This window comes from Galleria mellonella, unplaced genomic scaffold (genome assembly GCF_026898425.1).
Source record: "Galleria mellonella isolate WM207_F2 unplaced genomic scaffold, CSIRO_AGI_GalMel_v1 utg905, whole genome shotgun sequence".
Taxonomy (NCBI): domain Eukaryota; kingdom Metazoa; phylum Arthropoda; class Insecta; order Lepidoptera; family Pyralidae; genus Galleria; species Galleria mellonella.
The window spans coordinates 1,145,664-1,171,190 of NW_026442174.1; the positions used below are offsets into that span (position 1 = coordinate 1,145,664).

Sequence of the window (25,527 nt, forward strand, 5' to 3'; positions counted from 1 at the left end):
ATGGACCTAAGCAGTTGACCGACGAATCTTTATCATCAGCGGACCAAAAAAATATCGCTATCTTCACGAATAACTCCGATTCGCGGACGAAAAAAAAAAGAAATACCAGTCATAAACCAAAACTTTATGTTAACCGCACCCGTTGATATTCCAATTCGTGCAAAATGTTTCGCTAAAGTTTCCTTGCTATTACAAGATTAACTTTCCAGCATTCATCGGAGTTTGCGCGGTTGGGCTTCTGTCGTGGCTCAGTTCTGGCCTGTCTCGCGTTTGAACGATACGCGGCAAGGTGCTGGGCGCCGACTCGTCTCACAAATTACGTACCGACACTGTGTGTGCACCATTTACTATGTAATTAGTTGTTCAGTGTACTAATAGTGTGTGATTGTCTGTGTTGTGTAATATGTACAGTTCTAGACGCCGGGACAAGCGATGACCTACGAATTTTGCAGGTTAGTTTATTAAACACGATCCGGAGTTATTATTTTTATTGTGCTACTCAAAAATTATTATTGTCGGTAATTTTTTTTTTTGCAATTTAAATAAGATTAATGAGATAATATTAGTAACAAAAAATATAATATTTTAATATAATAATTAAGTTTAAATCAGTTCGACTAAATACCATATTTATTGAAATGTTAGTGTCGATGACAAATTAATGCAAATTGCAAACTTATACTTGCCTTATTTTTTTTTTGTTCTAGAATTATTCTAGAATATCAGAAAATATTTTTTTTTGTTAGTTATAAAAGCAGTATATTTCAATATTTGATAATAATGAATATTATGACAAATTTTAATTAAACCTATAATTTTAATTAAACAAACAAATAAAAAAATATGACAAATTTGCAATAGAAATGACATAGTTAATTGAAACTGGACTTGTAATTTTGTAAATTATGAATAAATGATCTGTATAATTTATATTATTTATACTTTGTGATGAAAAATCCAAAAGTATGATAGAATAATTCAAATAAATGTAAGATTTAATGGAATGTATTATGAATAAATATCTATTTTATTTTAATATTTTAAAGATTACTAGACTAGATTATTGCAAATTATTTCTTAATAAATACGTCTGCACGAATATAATTTTGCAAAATTTATGTAGATATTTGGTATAATAATAATAATAAAGTTAAGACATAAAATTAAGTAACTACTACAATACGAGTGTAACCAGATTTACATAATTTTATCAAATTGGTCCTCATTAAATAAAAGAGTAATTGAGAAAGTCGTGAACGACAAAATTGTAATTGTTTTATCGTTTTATCGGTAAAATGCCACTCAACTGTCCACTTACCAATTGGACCAGAATAAGATAAAATTAGCATTGATTCTATTATTGGCATATCAAACAGCCAGATTCTAAAACATATTTTAGTACTAAGTAATGTATAAAGTAACTTTACATAAGTAACTTAAGTAGGTACTTATTACATTATATCTTTTTAATGGATGATAATGTAATGGTAACCCCGCTTGTACTATCGGTATCAACTGGCACCAGCGAGGGATGATAGGTGAGGACGAACTCAGGTTAGTTGACCCATCGCGACCAATTCGATAGTTTCCAGAGCGAACTGCTTGGAGGTCGACCTGATAAAGCATATTGCTATTAATGGATTAACGTCCTCAATACTATCATATATACTTGAACAACAATTAATCCATTACCCTAAGGTTGTCTTAAAAAGTTTGCTCTCAGCAATAAGACCGCCTTACTGTACTTATACAACTGTATCGTTGTGTTTGTTAATTGTCTTGCTTATTCCTTGTATTGTATAATGCAAATAAAGTTTCATTCATTCATACTAACAATCCGTCTCCACCCTTTTACATTACATCTGCTACACAATTACACCAATCGCATTGTCCTCTAGTTAAGATACCATGTGTTTAGAAGAATCAAGCAACAAATATCTTGGGAGATCCAAGTCTTGCAATATCCAAGTCTATTTAGAAAAGTTCCTTTTCTAAATTGGCCCGACTGATTTGTGAACCCGAGACTTCTGTACTCAAAATGCCTACCACTGCGCTACAAATACCGTCGAACATATAAATAATAGAAGATGGTACTTTCGACATTTCTGGTATTCCAAATCGACTTTTTCCTGGCAGCTTTACATATTATATTATTTAAGCCCATTATAGTATATCGTTGCACATAGGCTTCCCACATAGACTGTCGTAAGGAACGATTCTAAGTTACCCACTTATCAGTACCTATCGAATTATTGCAAAAAAAAAAGTTGATGTTCTTCATTTCCATGTACGTTCACTTATTTTAACATTTATTATATAAGTAGATAGGTATTATATTTATTTATAGTATATGTATTTATGTAATTATTAATTTTTAAATTTTACCAAAATTCTCATCTCCCCTCTTAAGGAGAGGAGATGGCAACTAACCCCCGGCAGAAGCACAGTCGGCCGGGGTTCAGGGCCCCAGGGAGAGAAACCGGCGTACAATGCGGGCAGAATCTAAGAGCACCGCTTTCTGCATCTTTGAGTGTGTCTTTCTGCATCCCGGGAGTGAGCCGCCTCGGAATCCCAACCGTCTGAGATGTTGTTCCAGACTGGTTGGGATAAGACCGTTCACCGACATAACGATTGGGATGATTTCGGTAGATGTCACCCCCCACATTTCGGTCACCTCGTGAGCCAGGTCGAGATATTTTCTCTTCTTCTCGGTTTCGGCTTTCACGAGGTTCTCGTCATGCGGTATGGTGACATCCACCAAAAACACCCTCGAAAGTGCCCGGTCCATCACCACGATATCAGGTTTGTTCGCAAGAACAGTCCTGTCCGTGATGATGGACCGGTCCCAGTAGAGCCTGACGCTGTCGCTTTCGAGGACCGGCTGTGGCTGGTACTTATAGTACGGCAACCTCTCATTCGCGAGGCCGTACTTCAGAGCTCTTGATGGAGTATTTTGGCTACCTGGTTGTGCCTGTGCAAGTACTCTGTGTTGGCAAGAGCTGAACAACCCGAAAGCACATGTCTGAGTGACTCTCCGGGATGGCGACATGCTCGACAGATGTCCTCAGTGCCATCCTTCAGAATGTGCTTTCGGTAATTGTTCGTCTTAACTAATTATTAATATTATTAATATTTTTTTTATATAACATAGAATGGCAAACAAGCTGACGGCCCACCTGATGTAAAGTGGTAACCGTCGCCTATAGACATGAGCAGTATTATGGACATAACAATACACACACATACTGTTTCGCCCATGATACCCCCCATGCGTTGCCATTCCTGAGGACTCAGGTGTTATTTCTCTGTACCCTGTAAATTCACGCCATATCCCACCCTTCAAACCGAAACACAGCTATGCAAACACAACTGCTTCACGGTTGAAATACGAATGGAACAGAGGTACCCAAGCAATCGACTTTTGTACAAAGTCTCCTTCATATATAAATATATATTTGTTTATGTATTGATTAGTGTTAATAATACATAATTTGTATTCTGAATATTGATAGTATATTAATAGCACTTTAACCGCTCGCTAACGATATGATTTCTAACTACATATATTGGGTTGACTGGAAGAGATCTCTGTCAGAGATAAGTCCACCCTTGCTCACAACATTTATAAATGCATTAACAAAGTAATTTACATGTGCAATAAAGAATATATTATTTTCAAATTCATTAATATAAAGCGAGAGAAAAATATGAAAAATTGAATGGCCAATGTTCTTATTTTTAAAACATATGTTTATTTTTTAAACCATTTATACGAGTATATGTATATATATATATATATATATATATATATATACATATAATAGAAAGATAGTAATCCCATCAAATTTCCGTTATCCAGTTAATATATATATAAATAGCAGATCTCTTCATGAATAATGGAGTTAACATTTTAACTGGTTTCGTTTCAGGTTTGATAGGTTTAATTAAATTATTTTAAATAAAAAATGGAATGCATTAAAGAACTGTATTGCGTAGATGAATAAATATTAATGGAATATTGGTATGTCGTCTATTTCAGACCAAATTAAATTGAGTAGGAGACAAATTAAATTGAAATTGTATTGTATGTAAATTGTTTAGGTCCATCTAGTGTTTTTTTTTTTTTGATGGGTGAAAATGGAATGGTGACCCCGCCTGCACTAACGGTATACGCTGGCGGAGCACCAGTGACGGGTGATCGATGAGAATGAAAACAGGCCAGTTAGCCCACCATGACGAATTCATCAGGAATTAACCATTATAGTTTCCAAGGGGAACCGCGAGGAGGTCGACCTGACGGGGTATATTGCTAGCAATGGGATTCTCAGTCTCCATTACTAACAATCCCTTTCCCCCGGTCCTTGTAGTGTATGACAGGATAATTATATCAGGACAAGATAAACACACATATACTTTATATGTATATACGCATATTTTACTGTATGGTCCCGGCATAGAATAGGCCACCCCTTCCTTTCCCGTGGGTGTCGTAAGAGGCGACTAAGGGATGGCGACGGATGGGCAGCAGCGTTTCTCGTAAAATATCTCCAAGCGGCAAAACTAATTATTTTGATTTAAAAACTCAACTACTGAACTGATTTTGATAAAATCTCCACGCAACTAATTTCTAAGTATTATTTCGGAAATAAAAAAAGTTTTTTTTTTAAATCGGTTTACAACTCAGCACAGAGTTTCGAGGTAACAAACATAAAATAATACAACCGAACTGAAAATCTTTTTAAAGACAATTGAAAAAAGGTTGACTACTCAAGTTGCCAGTAATATTATACATACATACATATCTGTCACGCCTGTCTCCCATTAGGGTAGGCAGAAACAATGGAACGCCAAATGCTTCGATTCAAACAAACCTCTTTCGCTTCTTCCACATTCATCAATCTTTTCATACACGCTCGCCGGTTACGGGTACTTTTTAATTTGGCCCTTCTTTAGCATGTCGCTTATTTGGTCAACATACGTCCGTCTAAAGCGGCCCCTACCGACATCTCCATTCATTCTTGCTCGATAAATATTATATGTATTTAATATTCAGTTTTTCAAAAAAAGTTATTACAATTCCTATTTCGAAAATTTTACTCTTCTTTTAGGTACTAGTTTGAGATATAGGGCCCGAGAGAAAGTTTAATTTAATCTAAGTGAATAGGTATCATAAAACAATGTCTAAAAACCAATCCAACCAACAAAATTTCCGCTGAATTCGTTAATGTTAAATAATGTATCAAACAACATAATTCCCCGATGTAAAATAAAACAGGATAACTTCAATCTATTTTAATATTCGCCCATTTCAATCTCATGGGGAAACAAGGGTGTTTATCTATATCCATAGTTATTATATTTTCTATATATATTATAAATGTATATAGGCATTGGATAAAAAAATAACATAAGATTTAAAAATAATAGGTATATAAACTATATTTTTGTTTATTTATACTTTATTGTACATACTTATAATTGATTTTTAAAAGGGGACATAGAATGAAATTTTTAAACAATAAAAATTTTATCCCAATTCTAAATTACATCTGATTTCATTTGATAGACACTGCTCTATTGTAATTCTATAATTCCAATTTTATTTAAAAAAAAAAAGATTTGTCTGACAGATTGACTGATCTATCTACGCACAACCAAAAGAAATAGGATAAACCTATTATTCTTATTGTAAAGGAAGAAAAATATTAAAGCTTTCTTTTATAATAGTCTACAAAATAAATTCGCATTAAAGACGTCCAATCTGAACGGCTTCGTTAGCTTTAATCAGTAGCCGTTTGCGAGAAATATTACATTTTTATAATGGGAAATATTGTAATCTAATATTAACTTTAATAGAGTATAGGTATTTAATTTAATTAAATTAGTTTATTTCTTTTAAACATCTACATTAGATAGAGTTATTTAATTACGAAATACAAATACTTATATTAATTATTTTTGTTCATTTTGTTTAAATATCTTAGTAAGATAGAGTAATTTAGTTATTATTTTCCGTATGGAGCGACGTGGAAGGAATACAATAGTAATACTTTGTTTATTTATTTATTATTCATTAAAACCATTAACACATTTCACTATTAGATTATATAGATAGAGCATTAAGCTTGAAAAATGGGTCAACTTTTTGTTAGCTAATTAGCTGTTTTTTTATTAGTGTTCTAACTAAGTGTTATATATACTTACGCACTCAAGATATATCCTTGACGTATTATTAATTGTTAAATAAATAAAATAAGCTTTTGCGCATTAAAAAGGTGCAAAATTTAAAACACAAAATAAATATAGAAGTTATAAAGGAATCATAAATAACTATTTATTACGCAAACTGTATGAAAAAGTTGACGCGTTTTTCTAGAAGCATTTATATGGAGATACTCCATCTATATAACCTAAGGTTTTGCCATACATAGGCACGTAAATGTTCGATTCTGTTTTTATTTACATTATTTTATTATATTATTTCAGTGTATCAGCGTTAATTTAATTATTTATTCGCTTCATTTCATTATATTCATTAACATTTTAACAATAGAAATAAATACATTTACTTTTATCTTGTAATTTATATGAGTTTGTACCCTTGTCTCATATTCATCTTGTCACAATTTAGGCACACTGTCGTTCTTCTTCGAAACAATAAATAATACTTCGAATTGCAGAGGAAAATTTATTCCATGCCAGATAATTCCGTGTTCTAAATTCAAATGTTTAAAAATTCAAAATTCATCATTTATTAGTGCATCTTAATAATTTTAAAATTAGAATATTAAAATTACAATACTATATGATCCTATTTTTGACTTTTGGAAGTAATACTCTTAGGTATTATTTAATAAAATAATTAATTTAAATTAGATAAAAATTTGATAATTCAGGAACGTTTTCAGGCACGAATACGTCGACTGGGTGGCACACGGCTTGCGGTTTGTTTCTCTAAGCTCGATCGTAGTGCGGTGGTGAACCGCGCTTACATAAGCGTAATTATTTAGTTTAACCCTTAGGCAGTTTAATGGTTGGAATTTGTTAATAGTGGAGACACAGTATATCGTGTCGGGTTACGGAAATTGTTTTTCCTTTTTACCCTTCTATCCTTTGGAACCCTGTCTGTGCTACAGGTTTATGCTGGCAGAGTACTAATGAGAATGAAATCAGGTTAGTTGGTTCTTTGTGAGGGATTAAGCACGACAGTTTAAAGAGGGACTGCACAGAGAAAAATAAGTATATTCATGTTACAAGTCAGTATTTCGGGGTAGAGATTTTTAATAATGGGCACTAATAGCCCCATTATATTAGACATTATCTGTCCCCTTTTAAACATAGGCCTCCCCCATAGATTGCTATAAGGAACGGTCCTGAGCCACCTGCATCCACTGATTCCCTGATTTAAGGTCGTTATTCTATTTAAAAGGGGATCGTCCTACACTGCGTTTGCCTGTACAGAGTCACTATCCAAGAATCTTTCTTCCCTATCGGTTATCGGTTTTTCGAGCTATGTGATCAACCCATTACCACTTCAGCTTACTTATCCTTCGGGTTACGTCAGTCATTTTAGTTTTTTCGCGGATATCCTCATCTCGTATTCTATCACGCAAAGATATTCCATAACCCCATAACTAGAAGTAAACATACCTATTCGTAGTTCCTCATAGTTTTTATGGTCATATCATGGTTTATATGTAGTCTATTACGATGGACTAATTACTTGGACTTCAACCTCATCTATGGTGATAAATCCTAAATGGTGCTGCGTCAGCATATATTAATAGATCAGGTGGGGTTACCATTTTATTTTCATATATTCGTACTAGTCATCAGCAATTTCTTTAGCATGAAATTTTTTTATAGTGGTAACTTTTTATGGTTTATGATAAATGAGCTGACAGTCCACCTGATGTAACCTGGTATGAACATGAACAGTGATGGTACTAATCATGTTCATATAATGGGTTTATATGTCCATGGGGACGTCATAGTCGTAAACGTAGTACTTATAATGCCCATGACATTGTTCATACATTTCCATTCCTGTACTCCGCAATTTCAAATCGATACGCAGCGAAGATTTTACCAGAGGGAGACTTTGTACAAAAGTCGATTGCTTGGGTACCTCTGTCCCTTTCGTGTTTCAACTGTGAAGCAGCTGTGTTTGCATGGCTGTGTTTCGATTTGAAGGGTAGGATATGGCGTGAATTTACTGGGTACAGAGGAATAACACCTGAGTCCTCAGGAATGGCAACGCATGGGGGGTATCATATACTCTGTTATGTCCATGGTCATAACAGAGTATATGCCTCATGTCAATAGGCGACTGTTACCACTTTCCATTAGGCGGGCCGTCAGCTTGTTTGTCATTCTAAGTTGTATAAAAAAAAAGATTTTTATAGAAATATATCTACTATTCCATCTATCTATCCTACTCTTGTCGGTGGAGCTCTTGCCACTCACTACGACACACATACGACGCGTCATCGACATTTTCCTTGATGTATCTGGTGCAACTATGCCTCTTCCCTCACTACTACTATTTAATCAGTACAGTAAAAATACATTATAATTTTTTTAAGGTTCTAGTTCCACGCTGTAGGTCATAAATTATCGAATATGATTTTCTCCCTCATTACGCCTCCCTAATGTGAACTTCAGATTTATTCGCGTTCGCACAGCTATGTAGTTATACATGGGGGTTCAATTTAGAATCCTAACAATATATTAAAACATGAGTCTTAAAAAATTTACAAAAAAAAAAAACTATAAAACTTTTAATAAAACAAAAAAAAAAAACCTCTACAATACCTCTGGTGTTGCAGGTGCAAGTACACATTATGTTTTAATGTAATAATAGTCATTATAACAGTGAAACTAGTTGATCTTTCTCGACCTAATTCCACGTAGTTAAAGTAGTTATTAAACTGAATATGTTAAATATTAATTTTTTTAGGTACCATTGAACTAAAAATAACACTAATAGCTAAGATCAAAGTGTAGAACAATAATACTACGCTTTGATCTTACCTAAAAGAACAACAACAAATAAGAAATTTCAATATATTTAACCGCATAATTACATTTCTGTTTTTTTCAAAGGTTGACTCGGAGAGAATTCTGTATAGCATTAAGTTTCCATTTTATACTAAATATTTTTTCGTAATCAAATTAATAAAGTATAAATAAACAAATAAATCATCGTATGGACCAGACATAGTATAGGTCACCCCTTTCTTTCATTCCTTTCAGTGGGCATTGTAAGAGGGACGGGATAACAATGTTCCCCTTAAAATGTCACCAAAGCATAACTGCGGTTGTCAATTTGCTGCTAAGCGCGGCGACTTCAAGCAAAACTTCCCTAGAAATAAATAAATAAATAACACTGATTAATAAATAAGTAACACTAACTGACTAATAAATAATACTTACTGACAAATAAGTAACATTAACTGACAAATGAGTAATATTAACTGACAAATAAGTAACATTAACTGACAAATAAGTAACATTAACTGACAAATAAGTAACATTAACTGACAAATAAGTAAAACTAACTGACAAATAAGTAAAACTAACGGACCTGCTTTCATTTTCATCTATCATGTCTCACTGGTGTCCAGACAGCGTATATCGATAACGCAGGCGAGGTTACCATTCCATTATCGTGCTATACAAAACCCCCAAGGGAGAGACCTATATTCAACAGTGGACAGTTAACGGCTGATATGATTATGATGAAATAAATAAAAATTCGAGCTTACCATAGTACTTTTTATAAAATAACTTCGTAGAGGAAGTAGCACAGCCTTTCCCAAAGTGGGCAATAATGCCCTCTTGTGAGCGCTGCAGGCCTAAAGGGGGGCGGTAAGAGACCCAGAAAAAAATTGGGGCGTTGTATAGAGACTCGTTTAGAATTAATGTTTAATCTCCGCTAATATAGCTCACAATAATTGGTTCATTTAATTTGAAGTATTTAATAGTGGTTTTTAAGTAGGTGATAAAATGGAGGCGCTAAAATTAATTTATTCTCAAAGTGGGCAGTAGACTAAATAAGTTTGGGAGCCCCTGTTGTAGCAGGTAAAATGTTTAAAAAATATATATATATATTATATATTACGAGATATGCATACTTATAGCATGTCAAGTGACAGCGTGGGCGCGATGACAGGTTACTGCCAACAACACCTGGTCAGACCCCGGGGAAATCTAAACCTGACTTTGAACCTGAGACGATGATTAAATGTCATACAGAATATAAGGAGAACACGGAAAATAAGATGTAAACGGTTTTTCTTTAGTTTTATTTTTGTCTAACATTTATGGAGACAATAAATACGAAATATTTTTTTTTAAGTACAGTCGAAGCAATTTTTTTTCAATTGAATTTGTGTTCCATAAAAAAAATGTACAAAACCTTGTATTTTGATTTAAAAAACTAACTTCTGGATCGATTTTGATAAAGTTCTACGGGACCAATCCGTAAGGATCCTTACGGATTTTTAAATTTTACTACAGACTTTTCAAATCGGTTTAGAACTAACGGAGTTATAAGGTAACACAAATAAAAAAATACAGTCGAATTTAAAAACCTTATTTCTTTTAAAGCCGCTTGAATAGTAGCCAATGTACGTATGTACCGAATTTTAAAGTGAATAAAGCGCTAAGACGTAATAATTACACAACATTTTACATTTATTAATTCTAATTGATAGTAACAAGGATTTAATAAGTTTACTAACTACTTTACATACATATTTATATTGAACAAATTATGAGGAAATGTTAATCATTTTCTCATAAATTGATCTATGTAAACTAATAATAACTTTTACTACTTAATAACTAAAAGGAATAAAACCAACTTACCAAACTGATTGGCCAGGGGGGAAGGGATTGTTAGTAATGAGGAGTTTAGTCCCCTTTGCTATCAATATACCCTATGCCTTAAATACTGTACCGCAAACCATAAAAAAAAACTGATTGGCCATTGTGATTAAAAAAATGTATAAACCTACTTAAATGAAATTTATTTTGAATACGAATTTACTAAAAACACAATAAAAGTACATATTATTTTATATTGTATAGTATTTTTTAAAAGAATAAACGTAGTTTCAAATCGACATCATAATAAAGCGATCATCATTACCTACATCATCATCATCACCAGTTAAACACCACAAAACTCTGCAATAGACATACACGAATAAAGATATTTGATTTGATTTGTCGTGTCGCGGCATCTGAATAAATTGCCATGCAACCCCTCCATCGAGTGTTGGCACAAACTTGACATTATAAAATTTCCCTTCACCCAGTCAAAGTGAAGTATTCGGATAACAGAAAACAAATACGCCCTCGAAAACCAATAAATACTCAACAATAAAACAAAGGCCCGAATTTTGCCTTTGCAATATTTGGATATGATAAACAACTTTATGTGTGGAATATACAAAAGCGTTATTTAAAACGATCCCCAGTGTAAAATCGTTCTAGTCGGTAGAGAATATTAATATGGGCATGAAATTTAGATATGCACTCCTGTGAGGCGTGATATTAGTTTTTAAATAGTTCAGAACAGAAAGCTAATTATAATAAGGGGCTTTGTCCTTTGTCTGCATGGGCGCAAAGTATCTGTATTTGTATGGCTGTGTTACAGTTTAAAGTATGGGATATGGCACTGAAATTAGATAGACAGATAGATAAATAGATGAATGGATTTTTTATTACAAACAACAATAAAAAATACAATTAAAATAAACAATAATAAAGAGAAAAAAATATCAGTATATTTTGCTAGTAATAGGAATCACCTCAGCAGTTGCTGTATAGCACTGATTTTCAGGCGCTCGCAATTTTTGAGAGTAAAAAAAAAAGTAAAATTAAAACTAAAGATTAAAAAGAAGAATAAGTTTTGAATACAAAATTATCATATATATTAACATTGACAATATAGTTATATATATATATATATATATATATATATATATATATATATATATATATATATATATATATATATATATATTATAAACTTACGATGTTTATCATTTCCAGCAATTGTATCGATATGGACAAAAAGTTATTAACAGATAAGTAAAAATTATAAAAAAATTCTTTATAATTATAAGAATAAATAAAAAAGTGAAATGAAAGTACCTTAGTTGTTTAAAAAATACGACGTAACACCCCAATGCTCAGGAATGACAACATGAAGAAAATGGAGGTGTTAGTAATGGGATCTAATAGCTCAATTGCTAGCAATAAACCCTATCAAGCTGACATCTACGTGGTTCTTCCAAGAAACTATCCTGGGTTAATTCTTATTGAATCAATCATGACTTGCTAACTTTGTCACTGTACAGCCAGCCACACTTTTTTTTCTTTTTTTATGTCTATTTTTATTTGTTGTTATTTGTATTTTGTAAGTAATCCAAATAAATTATTTATCTATCTATTTTTTGACGGACTACAATGTATTTAAATCATTAGCAGATTAGATAGTTATCGTGTTTCGTAATATAATTATTTTTCATATTTAGCAAACGTTTGTAATACGTGGCTATACATGGGTGAGTCGTTTCCTTTAATGCCATTTTTAATTGCATAAAAAAATGTATTTACGCAATATTGATTCGAAGACGTATATTTATAACGTCGTTTTTAAACCCCTAAAGCCCAAACCCAAGCCAATTTAGAAAACCTCGTTTCCCCAATCATTTACTGCAGCGGTCGGCGACGAGATTTGAAACCACACCTCAATAAATCGCTCTTTTAGATACGTAAAAAAATATAAATTCTGATATATAGCATTTATACTGGAAGAGATATGGCCACTTTTAATCTTGATCAATAAGTTTAAATTTATGTCCATCATAAACAATAATATGTAACTCTATTTTTTTTTTATTAATTTAAGAGTTCATTCTTGTCGGTGCAACTAATTCATGTATTTTCTTCCAGCCAGCTCTATTCCAGGCTATATCTTTGACCTCCTTATACAACATGGCACCCAGTGTTTATACAGTTTACTCAAATAAATTAATAATGGGAATTAAATTAGTTTATTTTGTTAGTTATTTCCAATAATTACATATATATATGTACACATCCGGAATAAGAATTATTTATTTAGATGCATGTAAGGTAAGCATTTGATTATTATAAAATGTAAAAACAATTTTAGGATTAATACATTTATTTTAACATATCACATAGTAAGTCATAATATTCTGAATACCCTCTTGACAATTTTAACAACCCTATAATCAATAATTATGTATATAAATTAGGACAATAATAAATTTAGACCATTGTAATTCTAATTAGGCAATTATAACGTTAATATTTTTGAATAACCTAGTTGGTAAGTTTCAATTCTATAAATCACATCTAATCAGTAACATAACTAATGAATTTTAAGTTTAATAAATCATAACGGTACTTTCTAATTATAAATGAAATTGAATATTCTATACTTAGTAATCGTACACAGAGGCCGATGTGTTCCCTTCCGTTTCTGTCGAGCGTCTAAACCGCCTTTTTTTCATTGTCTAATACTTGTTTCCCGCTTACGGCGTGGCGGATGTTGTAGTGGGGAGAAATTAGTCAATTCCTTGACTGTTTATTAAATGACGATAACATATGTTTTATTATTTTTTTTTTATTTGATACATTTCTTGTGCCAAATAGCTACTATATTGCAGCAGACTTCGCAGTTTGTACACCGAACGGACAACACTAGGCTCTGAGCAACTACCTATTAATTTGCTTGAAGATATCTCGTTTAGAGGTAGAAGATGTATTGCAATATGTGCGTGGACTGAATAGCGGTCGGAGATTGATGACTAATATAGAAAGTCGTAGAACATCACTAATAATTATAGTAGTCGATTTTCAAATATTGGCAGTCGCATGCATATTAATAGTAGCGGAATAAAACAAAATAATCCTAATCGACCTAATCCTAACCAGCGAAAAGTTAGTACATCCCTAAAACCCGAACTATCGAAACCTTTTCAGTTTGCACAATACATTGTCCGAATACAGGTAACGGTATTATAATCGCTTTTACTCCCTGTATGTGCCATAAAAAGGCAGTTTGCTATCAATCGAAGCAACGTTTCGGGTCATTAAGCAATCAGTTCAGGTAAAGGAGTTATTGCTATTGTTTACGCTAGGGATGCAATGCGTGGATTGTATTTCGTTGTGTAATTTTTTTTATTATTGAATTGATGTATTCCCTTCATTGCCGTGTAGTCGCTCTTCCTTTCCCGTGGGTGTCGTAAGAGGCGGCTAAGGGAACTTTATAGACGAGGGATGGGTAACAGCGTCCCTCTTAAAATATCATCGAAGCGTAACTGTGGTTGACAATTCGGCTGCGAAGCATGACAATTACTGGCTTATTTTCCTGGCTGGCGTTTCCTTTTATGGGGGAGGCCAGTGGATAGTTAACGGAAGATATAACGATTTCCTTCATACCTTGGTTTCTTTAAACGTAGCATGAAAAAGTACTTAGTGTTACGAACTATAAATATAGGCTTCTTCCATATGGGGGGCTTTGCTAGTAATTGCCACGCTTGGTAGGCAGGTTGGCAACAGCATTTAGACTTTGGTGATGATAAGAGGGACGTGTGATGTGTACGTGAATGTGTGACCAGAGAGGGATTTTTTTATACAACTTAGAATGGCAAACAAGCTGACGGCCCACCTGATGGAAAGTGGACCGTCGCTTAGAATGATATGGACATAACAGACCAGTTGTTCCATCATGAAAGATTCATCACAGAATTAACACATGGGACAGAGATCGTTATTTGACTTTTGCAAAGTGGAGCAAACCAGTTGGTCCATCGTGAAGGATTCATCAAAAATTAACCATGTTGGTTAATAGTGGAGACGCTAGTCCCCGTTAATAGTGTCTCCATTATTACCAATTCGATTTCCTATTAATTTTGTGTTAAATATTTTACTTATATTAAGAAAATATGGATGGGGGGGGGGGTTAGTTAATAATAGTATAGAGCGAAATAGACACAAATAAGATTTACAGCTTGGGTTCAATCGTCGTGGAAAATATTGAATAATGATCCCCCAAAATATATAAAGAAACAATAATTCATTGTTTTTAGAAAGGTTTTTGACGGGCTTCCCTCTCTGATCATACATCAAAATAATGTCGAGATGGATAACTCTTCGAGAGTTCGTTTTATGTATGTCCGACATTATTTTGGCAATCTTCAATCGATCGCGTAATGAAGTACGTTGTAAATTCAAATGTATTTATGACGGATATATATATATATATATATATATATATATATATATATATATATATATATATATAAACAAAAAATAATATATTTATATACAATTTAGAATGGCAAACAAGCTAACGGAAACGAAAAACGAAAACAGCCCACCTGATGGAAAGTGGTAACCGTCGTCTATAGACATGAGCAGTACCATGGACATAACAGAGTATACTGTTTCACCCATAATACCCCCATGCGTTGCCATTCCTGAGGACTCAGATGTTATTCCTCTATACCCTGTAAATTCATGCAAACACAACTGCTTTACGGTTGAAACACGAATGGGACAGAGGTACCCGAACAATCGACTTTTGTACAGTCTCCCTCTGGTATTGATATTTTTTATTTCTCTCTATATTTACAACGGACGAGAAAAATAAAGGTGGTTTTTCAATTCGCTAGCATTTTTTTTATATTTTTATCTCATAACTCCGTCAGTTGTAAACTGATTTGGAAAATTCTTTTTATATCTGAAAGGATCGGAAAATCGGTTTAGTGATTTAGTTTTTAAATCAAAATAAGTGGTATGTAGTGCTACAATTGAAGTAGATTTTTTCTAAATCCTCGAAGTATATCGGATTTTAAAATGTTTAAGATACGTGTATGTTTGGATTTATAAAAATATTTCTCAAACCATTAATACAGATTCGATTTATATGATTTTATTTTTATTAATAGAGGTTTATTTTTATATTAATAATGTATTAGGAGGTATGCAGTAATAAAGTCGCTGCTTTTTCTTACAGATCAAAATATATTTATCATAAAATTAGAAGATATTACTGGATTACTAGGATTTATTTATTTATGTATATATTTATTTCCGTTATAAAGCACGCCAAAAAGATATTGCATTCTCGAGTCGTTAACCACCCGCATTAATGCATTTCAACGATATATGAGAAAGCGCATAGAAAATTAATGTCTTTTACGTTGATAAAAGATTGGTCGGTCGGTTGGTAAATTGTAGAATTTATTTTTACGGAAAGTATACTATACGTATTGTATAATTTATATTTCATATATAAATTTATGTAACTAATAAATCTTGAAACATTATCTATTTTATTACACTACACTGAAATAAACTATGGATTTAAGCAATTTTCATTACAGAACGAAGTTGATCACTGAACCATGCACATGTCCATAGTCTAAGGATAGACTCCCAAAATTTCTAGGTTTAATGCGGTTTAAGACCGAATAATTATTTTTGAGGTTATGTTTCTTTTTGCGATAAGATGATAAGGTATTCTTTTTAATTTCTATTGCCTATATAATATTGACCATAGATTTAGGCCAGAATTACAAGTTAACTGATAAATGAAATATTTGAATTTATATTCCGTTTCACAATACAGTTGTTACAAAATGGCGATAACTAATAATTGAACAAAATACGTGAAACAATGACAAAAATATACCAGAACAATTTAAATAGTAATGACGGAAAGTTAAATAATATGTATAAATAAATATATTTAAATTGTTTATCATGAGCGAAACAGTATACTCTGTTATGTCCATGGTACTGCTCATGTACTATAGGCGACGGTTACCACTTTCCATCAGGTGGGCCGTCAGCTTGTTTACAATTCTAAGTTGTATAAATCTATTAGATGATCACTTAATATGCTGTTTTTTCTAAATGTTAATAAAACATATCTAAATGCAGCGAACCGTTTTGCTTAAGCAAGACTGTGGGAGATTGTAGTATTTATATGCAAAAATATAAGGAAAAAGAAATATCATCTATGAATTTCATTTCATTTCCCATTTTTTGTCTGTCGAAGCGGGGTTTTTCCTTTTATATGGGAGGCTTAAAAAAATATCCTTTGATTTTGATTTTGCATTGTATTGGTCTATCATTATTTTTCGAGTGCTCTACAGTTGACAAAAATAATTTGGGTTCATATTAAAGGAAGGAGAAAAAGGTGTACATTCCACCATATTTTCGACAATTCAGATTCTGTTGTTTGGAACTTTTTTTGTGGATTTTTGCTTTTTAATTATGTGTTAGTGTTTAAGATAAAACACCTCAGTGGAAGCGTTTTATAAAGAAAAGATTTTGTCTGTCGAGGAGGACTAACCTGGTATCGGCTTCGTGAGTTTTTCTGCTGTAGGTGATTGGCAGTTCTTCCTCAAATCCTATATGCACGCACACACAAATTCTTACAGGTTCTTCAGGGCACATACAGTTTAAACCACACAAATTACGTTTATTTTACAGGAGCAAGCGTCCACGCACACGCCTCCATTCGGTCAGTACTTTTTTTTTCGTTAATCTAAGGTGGGAGAAAAATAATAATGACGGACTCCAATATTGTAAACAATCTGTGTTTTATTACAAAGGGATTAAGGCTCTATTTTGAACAGTTATTTCTTTATTAATTGTAAGTCACTGTTTTTTAAAATACTTGTGAAGGCAGAGTTAGACCAAATGAATTTGGGTATCTCCTGGATTATAGTTTTTTATTGTTTACTTTTGATACTTATATACATATATATCAGCCGTTATCTGGCCACTGCTGAATATAAGCCTTCCTCTAGTTTGGTCCCGGTATAGAGTAGGCCACCCCTTTCTTTTTTCTTAAAATATTTTTCTTATACCACTGAGGTGCCAAACAGGCATACGGCCCACCTGTTGGTAAGCAATTACCGTAGCACAGAATTGTGGTTGCTAATCCGCCTGCTAAGCGTGACAACTACGGCCAAGAGCCCTCAAGGTGAAGGCCTGTTACCAGCTGATATGATATATATATATATATATATATATATATATATATATATATATATATATATATATATATATATATATATATATATATATATCATGTTTATCTTTTCCCACAATTGTTTCAAATTCACCTGGAAGTCTTTTGAAATTGTATCGATATGGACAAAATGTTTTTAACAGACAAGTAAAGATAAAAAAAAATGTATTTGGCAACTCAGGGTTTCTATAAAATACATTTATTTATTTATTATTCACTTGAAACATGAGATATATAAAAAAACATAAGTATATGTTTCGCCATACATACATAGGCGTGCAAATGTTATGTCCTTAATACTGTTTTCATTTACATTACTTTATTATGTTACTTCAATATGCCAGTGTTGATTTAATTATTTATTCGCTCCATTATAATAATTAATACTTTAACAATAATATCCGACGATGTCATGAAAGATAGCCAGTAGTAATCGTGTATATTCTATTCTTCTAGTATAAATTTTATCTACCTATTATATTTAGCGTGCCATTATCAATAATTATATAGACAGTTTGCTATGTAATTGTTACTTAAGACTATACTGATATCTAGTTCTCATCAGTAGACGATTGTATGGGAATATGTATTAAATAATTAAAGGATGCCTTCATGGAAAGTATTATTAAGCTGGTCTCGAATAACACCTACATTTCTACTTGGGTTACATTAATAAAAAAGTTCGTGAAAAACACTTCAATTACGACAAAACCATATTGTGGTTATGTGTGTGGTTTTTTTTTAAATGGATGATAATGGAATGGTAACCCCACCCGCGCCATCGGTATCACCGGCGGGGCACCAGTGAAGGATAATAGGTGAGAATGAAGTAGGTCAGTTAGCCCATCGTGACGAATTCATCAAGAATTGTTCACGATGGTTTCCAGGGGGAAACACGTGGAGGTCGACCTAATAAGGCATATTGCTATCAATGGGGCTGTCAAACTCCATTGTTAACAATCCCTTTACCCCCTTGTGTGTGGTGTTATGGGTGATCGTGGGCGGCAGTAGTCACTTACCAATAGGTGAGCCGCATGGTAGTCACTTACCATCAGGTGAGCATACTCGTTTGCCCCCTGTGTTTCTGGTGCCTCTTACGACAGCCACAGGAAAGGAAGGGGTGGCTTATTCTACCCCAGGACCAATACTAATTTACGAGTATTTTATTAATATATTACGACGTAATTATGATTTCAACTATACATCATATATCTAATTCTTGTATAAGCAAGCTGCTTAAAACATTTTTAAATTATGAACCACGACAGAAGCGCCTTTTTAAATGTCAATTTAAGAATTTAAAAATGTCGCCAGGTCTAAAAATAGTTTTAAATTATAAATTTCGTGACTGCCGCCTACGCCAGATGGCTGCTTCAATATTTAGCAACACACAACATGGATATTTTATGCAGTAAATGTTGACTGTAGACGGCAGAGGAAGCGTGCTTCGAATCAAACGAACATACGCGGAGGTGTTTGTTAAAATGTAGGATTAAAGGTAATGTGGGTTAATATTTTCCTTTATTTCTGTTTAATAATCAAAATATATAGCTTTATTTGTACTAATACTAGTTTTCACCTGCGATTTTGTTCACGTGACTGGGACATGTTCATTGGCATAAAATGTAGTAGTACTGGAAGTTTAGTTAGAGATTAAGTTAGATATATTACAATGGTAGGAGAGGGGAAGGGATTGTTAGTAATGGAGAGTAAGAATCCCATTGCTATCAATATACTCAACCAGGTCGACCTCTTCGCGGTTCCCCCTGGAAACTATCATGGTTAATTCCTGATTAATTCATCACGATGGGCTAACTGGCCTGTTTTCATTCTCATCAATCACCTTTCTGTACGACAGAAGCGCCTCTTAAAATGTCAATTTAAGAATTTAAAAATGACTTACGGACTCGCCTGAAAGCCGTTAATGTTGTAAATGATCTAATTTCATTACCATCGATCTTTTTTCCATTATTTTCCAATATTAATGAAACTACGGAGGGTACTATTTCATCTTTATTCATTAAAAATAACACCGGATGTCTTGAGGGTCAGGCAATTGGTGTGATGGTAATCTCGACCATTTTATACTACGAAGGTGGTAAAGCATACAGCCCGTCTGATGGTACCTGGTTACTGCAACCTAATTACTGTTTATTAAAATTATTAATATTATTTTCAGGTATGACTTTGTTTGATCATCAACATGGTATCAGAATAGAGTTTTATTCTTCTCTCACGATGTAAGTAATGTACAATTATGACATGGAATAATAATTGTTACTAGAATTTTTAGATTATTCTACTAAGCATTCTTAATTTGTGGTTACAAAAGTCGTTTGCTTGGGTATGTCTGTCCCATTCGTGTTTCAACCGTGAAGCAGTTGTGTTTGCATGACTGTGTTTCGGTTTAAAGGGTGGGATATGGCGTGAATTTACAGGGTACAGAGGAATAACTCCTGAGTCCTCAGAAATGGAAACGTATGGGGGGATCATGGGCAAAACAGTATACTCTGTTATGTACATGCTCGTGTCTATAGGTGACGGTTACCATTTTCCTTCAGGTGAACCTTCAGCTTGTTTGCATTCTAAGTTGTATAAAAAAAAAACATTTTTTTTAAATATTAGGTTCCTACTTAATATTATTCTATTGATGTAATTAATACAAATTAATACAAATTGTACGGTTATTACCCTTATACATTCTATATTTTTCTTTCAACTTCTCAAAGGTTGACTGTAAGAGATCCCTTTATGGGATAAGTCCGCCATTGTATATTCAATCATTTATCAGTGCTTAATTTGAAATATGTACAATAAAAATTTTACAATACAATACAAAAGTGTGTAACCATGGATGGATGGACAGATTGATAAATGTTTGTTACTATTTCGCGCAAAAACTACTGAATAGATTTAAATGCAATTTGACAAACGGATAGGTTATATACTAACTTAGCACATCATCATCATTACAGCTGTTAACTGCCCACTGCTGAACATAAGCTTTTGGCAGTAGTTGCTACGCTTGGCAGGCGGATTGGCAACCGCAGTTGGGTTTTTAATGATGTTTTAAGAGGGACGCTGCGGGGGAAAAGGGATTGTTAGTAATGGAGACTGCGAATCCCATTGCTAGCAATATACCCAACCAGGTCGACCTCCTCGCGGTTCCCCCTGGAAACTATCATGGTTACTTCCTGATGAATTCATCATGATGGGCTAACTGGCCTGTTTTCATTCTCATCTATCACCCTTCACTGGTGCTCCGCCAGCGTATCCCGTTAGCGCAGGCAGGGTACCATACCATTTTCACGCATAAAAAAAAAAAGAGGGACGCTGCTGTCCTTTTCTCTATCATTAAGTTCCCTTAGTCGCCTCTTACGACGCCACGGGAAAGGAAGGGATGGCCTCTTCTATGCCGGGATCTAAACGGCGACTTACTTAGCACATAGCTTATTATATATACTGATACACGCAGATTAAGCCTCGGTATATAGGTAGTAAATAAATAATGTATACACCGAAGAAGTAATAAATTTCTAGCTGCTCTTTTAATAAGCAACTTTAAAATTAAAGAAGTTTTCTTGAAATTCTATAATTTCTATAAATTTTATCTATATTTTCGCTTCGTTTACTTCGGCAGTTATTAAACGCCTGTATAAACTTTTTATGCGATTGACAAATATAAGTTTTCTGTCCTCATCTATCCGTCCGTCCGGTGTATATTGCTCGGTATATGTAAATTTATACTTTTACAGATATCATCAGCCATGCAGTGAACTACTAAGATACGCAGTTTTTATTTCATTAAACCCTTCTTTGCATGATTTTTTTTTATTGGTGAAATAAATCATGGTGATATAATTCATGTTCAAAATTAAAGGGGAAATGGTTAAAAAATAAATTTGACAGTTATGTTTTTTTTTCTGCAATGGACATTAAAAAGGTATCCAGACACGATCAACTTAAAGTGAACTTGTTCTTTTATATAATTTTTGGGCATTCAATGTTATGATGAAAATTTCCACCGTTATGCAAATAAGGGTTAAATGTCCAGGTTGTAGTATAGTAACACAAGCTGGCAGACGATTACAATATATTTCCAACAATCACTGCTCCTGTGTTTGCTTTAACAATAGCCTATAATGGACGTTAATTGTGTGTTACTGTATCTATTAGGTGGGTTTATTTGCCATTTCTGCATGAATTGCTCTATAAAAATTCAAAATTCAGTTTCAAGTAACTGAAACTCATCACTTTGTTTGCGTCAAAAATAAGAGTATATTAAGAATAGTAATGAAAGGTTTTTATGCAACTTAGAATGGAATATAGGCTGATGGGATACCATCATTATATCAGTTTTTAAGTGTCCACTGCTGGATATAAGCCTTCCCCTTGGAGGATTTTACTAGTAGCTACTTCACTCTTGGCAGGTGGATTGTCATCCGCATCTAGGCTTTGGAGATGTTTCAGAGAGACCTATTACGATACCCATGGGAAAGGAAGAGGTGGACTATATCGAGACCACACGACGAAGGATCACACACGGCTGATGGAATATGATAACCACAAATGCTGCTTGTGACAGACGAAATATTATATAACTAAAGGCAAAACAAGAATTGTATTATAATTATTTATCTTGTAATTTATAAATAAATAATTAATTAAGAATCGATAATGATTTAAGACATAGCTTGGGTACCTCTGTCCCATTCGTGTTTCTACTGTGAAGCAGTTGTGTTTGCATGGCTATGTTTCAGTTTGAAGGGTGGGATATGGCGTTAATTTACTGGGTACAGAGGAATAACACCTGAGTCCTCAGGAATGGCAACGCATGGGGAGTATTGTGGGCGAAACAGTATACTCTGTTATGTCCATGGTACTGCTCATGTCTATAGGCGACGGTTTCCATCAGGTGGGCCATCAGCTTGTTTGCCATTCTAAGTAGTATAAAAAAAAAATATTAAACTATTTATTAATTAATTCTACAATATGAATATAAATAATTATAAAATACTGAATATATTAAATAACTATATAATACTAATAACAATTAAGATATGAATAGATACACACCAATACATAAATAATGAATAATAATAATAATAAGAAAATACGTACCTATCGTGATACAATTTCAATGACTGGATAATATTGTAACAGATCCTTAGACTATTTCTAAGGTGAAAAAAAGTGTTGTCCTCCTCTCTCCTACTTGCTATGTCCAACAGGGTCCATAATTGAAATGTTATCTACTAATTATATTACGGAATACAATAAGAAATAAACAAATAAATATGGGTCCAATAATGACACAACTATAATTTCAGAAAGTTAACTATAGAGAAAAAACATCTACCAACCGATTTAAAAAAAAGGGGTTCTCAGTTCGGTTGTATCTTCTTTAAGTTTGTTACTTCATAACTCCGTAAATTTTTTTTTGATGGGTGAAAATGGTATGGTAACCCCGCCTGCGCTAACGGGATACGCTGGCGGAGCACCAGTGAAGGGTGATAGATGAGAATGAAAACAGGCCCGTTAGCCCATCATGATGAATTCATCAGGAATTAACCAGGTTTCCAGGGAGAACCGCGAGGAGGTCGACCTGGTTGGGTATATTGCTAGCAATGGGATTCTCAGTCTCCATTACTAACAATCCCTTTCCCCCAAATCCCAACTCCGTCAATTGTAAACCGATTTGGGATATTATTTTTCTATCTGAATTGATAAATATTCTTTCTTTTAAATTGGTGTCATTTAGCAATTTATCAAAATTGGTTAAGTAGTTAAGATCAAAATTATTTATTATCATAAATGGGTTGAAAGTTTAATTGTTTCAATCTAAAGCCTAAACTATTTAATCTTATGTTTATACATTTTCACAATGCACGATTTAGTTATCCTTTTAAATCTCTGTTGACATTATATTTCTTAATTTTAATGTACTTTTATTTTATTTTATTTTTTATTTTTAATGAGGCACACATAACAAATTATAACCATGTTAGGTTTATATATATGTAGGTAATTATGGTTTTTATACTAGGTTACAATTTAAAAACATGTGTACACAGCAAGATTAACATTTAGACATAACATTTCAATTTCGATACGTGGATAACATAATAATTAGTAAACATTATATATAATTTACATTAAATGAAATTTAAACCATAAAACTATCACCACACAAGAAAAACAGCCTAATATTAGCGTATTTAACAATAAAGTTAGAGCTACTGTGTCCTATAAGTAAATAGGTTTATTCGTTAATTGTCTCGAAACAAGCGACCGCAAACTTTGCCCCATAATTTTACTTATATACCTACCTCTTGTAATCGCATTTAGATTCTCTTCAGATGTATACAGGGCAGTAGCTAGACCCAAGTTTTAGGTAGGGCATAAGAACTTTTTGGTAGGGCAGAAGCAGTAATTTAGTGACTTTGAAAAAGCGAATCTGTAAAATTTTCTTTGGTTCTTTCATTTTAAGGTGAACATTGGGCCTTTTGACAAAGGGCATTGCCCCTCAATGCCCTTCCCACCCCCTAGTTATGGCCATAGACGTATAATTTACTTAAATTGTACTCTCTAGACCAGCCTTTCCCTTGTGGGCGCTGCAGGCCTAAAGGGGTAAGAGACCCAGAAAAAAATGGGGGCGTTGTGTAGAGGCTTCGGGGGTGATTTGTTGATCTTGAAGTAATAATGGTTTTTAATTAGGTGAAAAAATGGGGGCGCTAAAAATAATTTATTCTCAAACTCTCTATTGCCCAGTAGACAAAATAAGTTTGGGAACCCCTGCTCTAGACCTAGAAGCGAAGTCTACAAATTATGTAGGTATATGTAAATAATTTCTGGAAGCATTTTCGCTATCGAAGTGTTTGTTTAGTTTACTTATCACGAAGTTGCCGGTCCCGAAACTTTGACACTTCGCCAAATTTGGTAAACACGACACCACTTCCCCGTACATTACTGTATTACCGAGTTATTGTTGGTAATATTCAGGACTCGCGTGTTGACTTTTGGTAACTCTGTGCCACTTGATTTTGTTCTAATGAGTTCGTAATTAGCACGCCATTGCTGTGATTATACACTCCTCGCAAAAATTAAGGGAACATAAAAATTTTTGAAATTTTTGGGTGATTTTCAACAGGCTGTATTTCAGTGAAAAATAATCGTACAGGAAATTTAAAAAAAGGGTTTTGAAGCTTGAAAACTCTAGTTTGCAGATTTTTTGGTGAAAAAATTTTTTGAGCTCCGTTTTCCATGCAATTCTTAAACAAAGCTGAAAATAATTTTTTTCTAAATTTTCTAGGTTTCGTTTTTCACTCTATGGGCATGAAAAAATTTTTTCGAGCTACTCCATTGTATAGGTCTCTTAGCGTGTTTATTCAGCTTCAAAAATCGCTTTGGATGGCTCAATTACGACCATTTGT

General features: G+C 33.3%; 1 protein-coding gene across 4 annotated transcripts in view; it reads left to right on the plus strand.

Moving 5' to 3' along the window:
• The first annotated feature begins 229 nt into the window (after positions 1–229).
• The window catches only part of LOC113510740 (uncharacterized), a 177,671-nt gene continuing 152,373 nt past the window's right edge, over positions 230–25,527 (plus strand). For 2 of the 4 annotated variants that reach the window (XM_052902454.1, XM_052902455.1), the window contains exons 1-3: positions 230–452; positions 17,551–17,581; positions 20,274–20,334. The gene's annotated coding sequence lies outside the window, so the exon portion shown is untranslated. The remainder of the gene's footprint in view (positions 453–17,550; positions 17,582–20,273; positions 20,335–25,527) is intronic. The other 2 variants (XM_052902456.1, XM_031907198.2) reach the window with 2 other exon arrangements.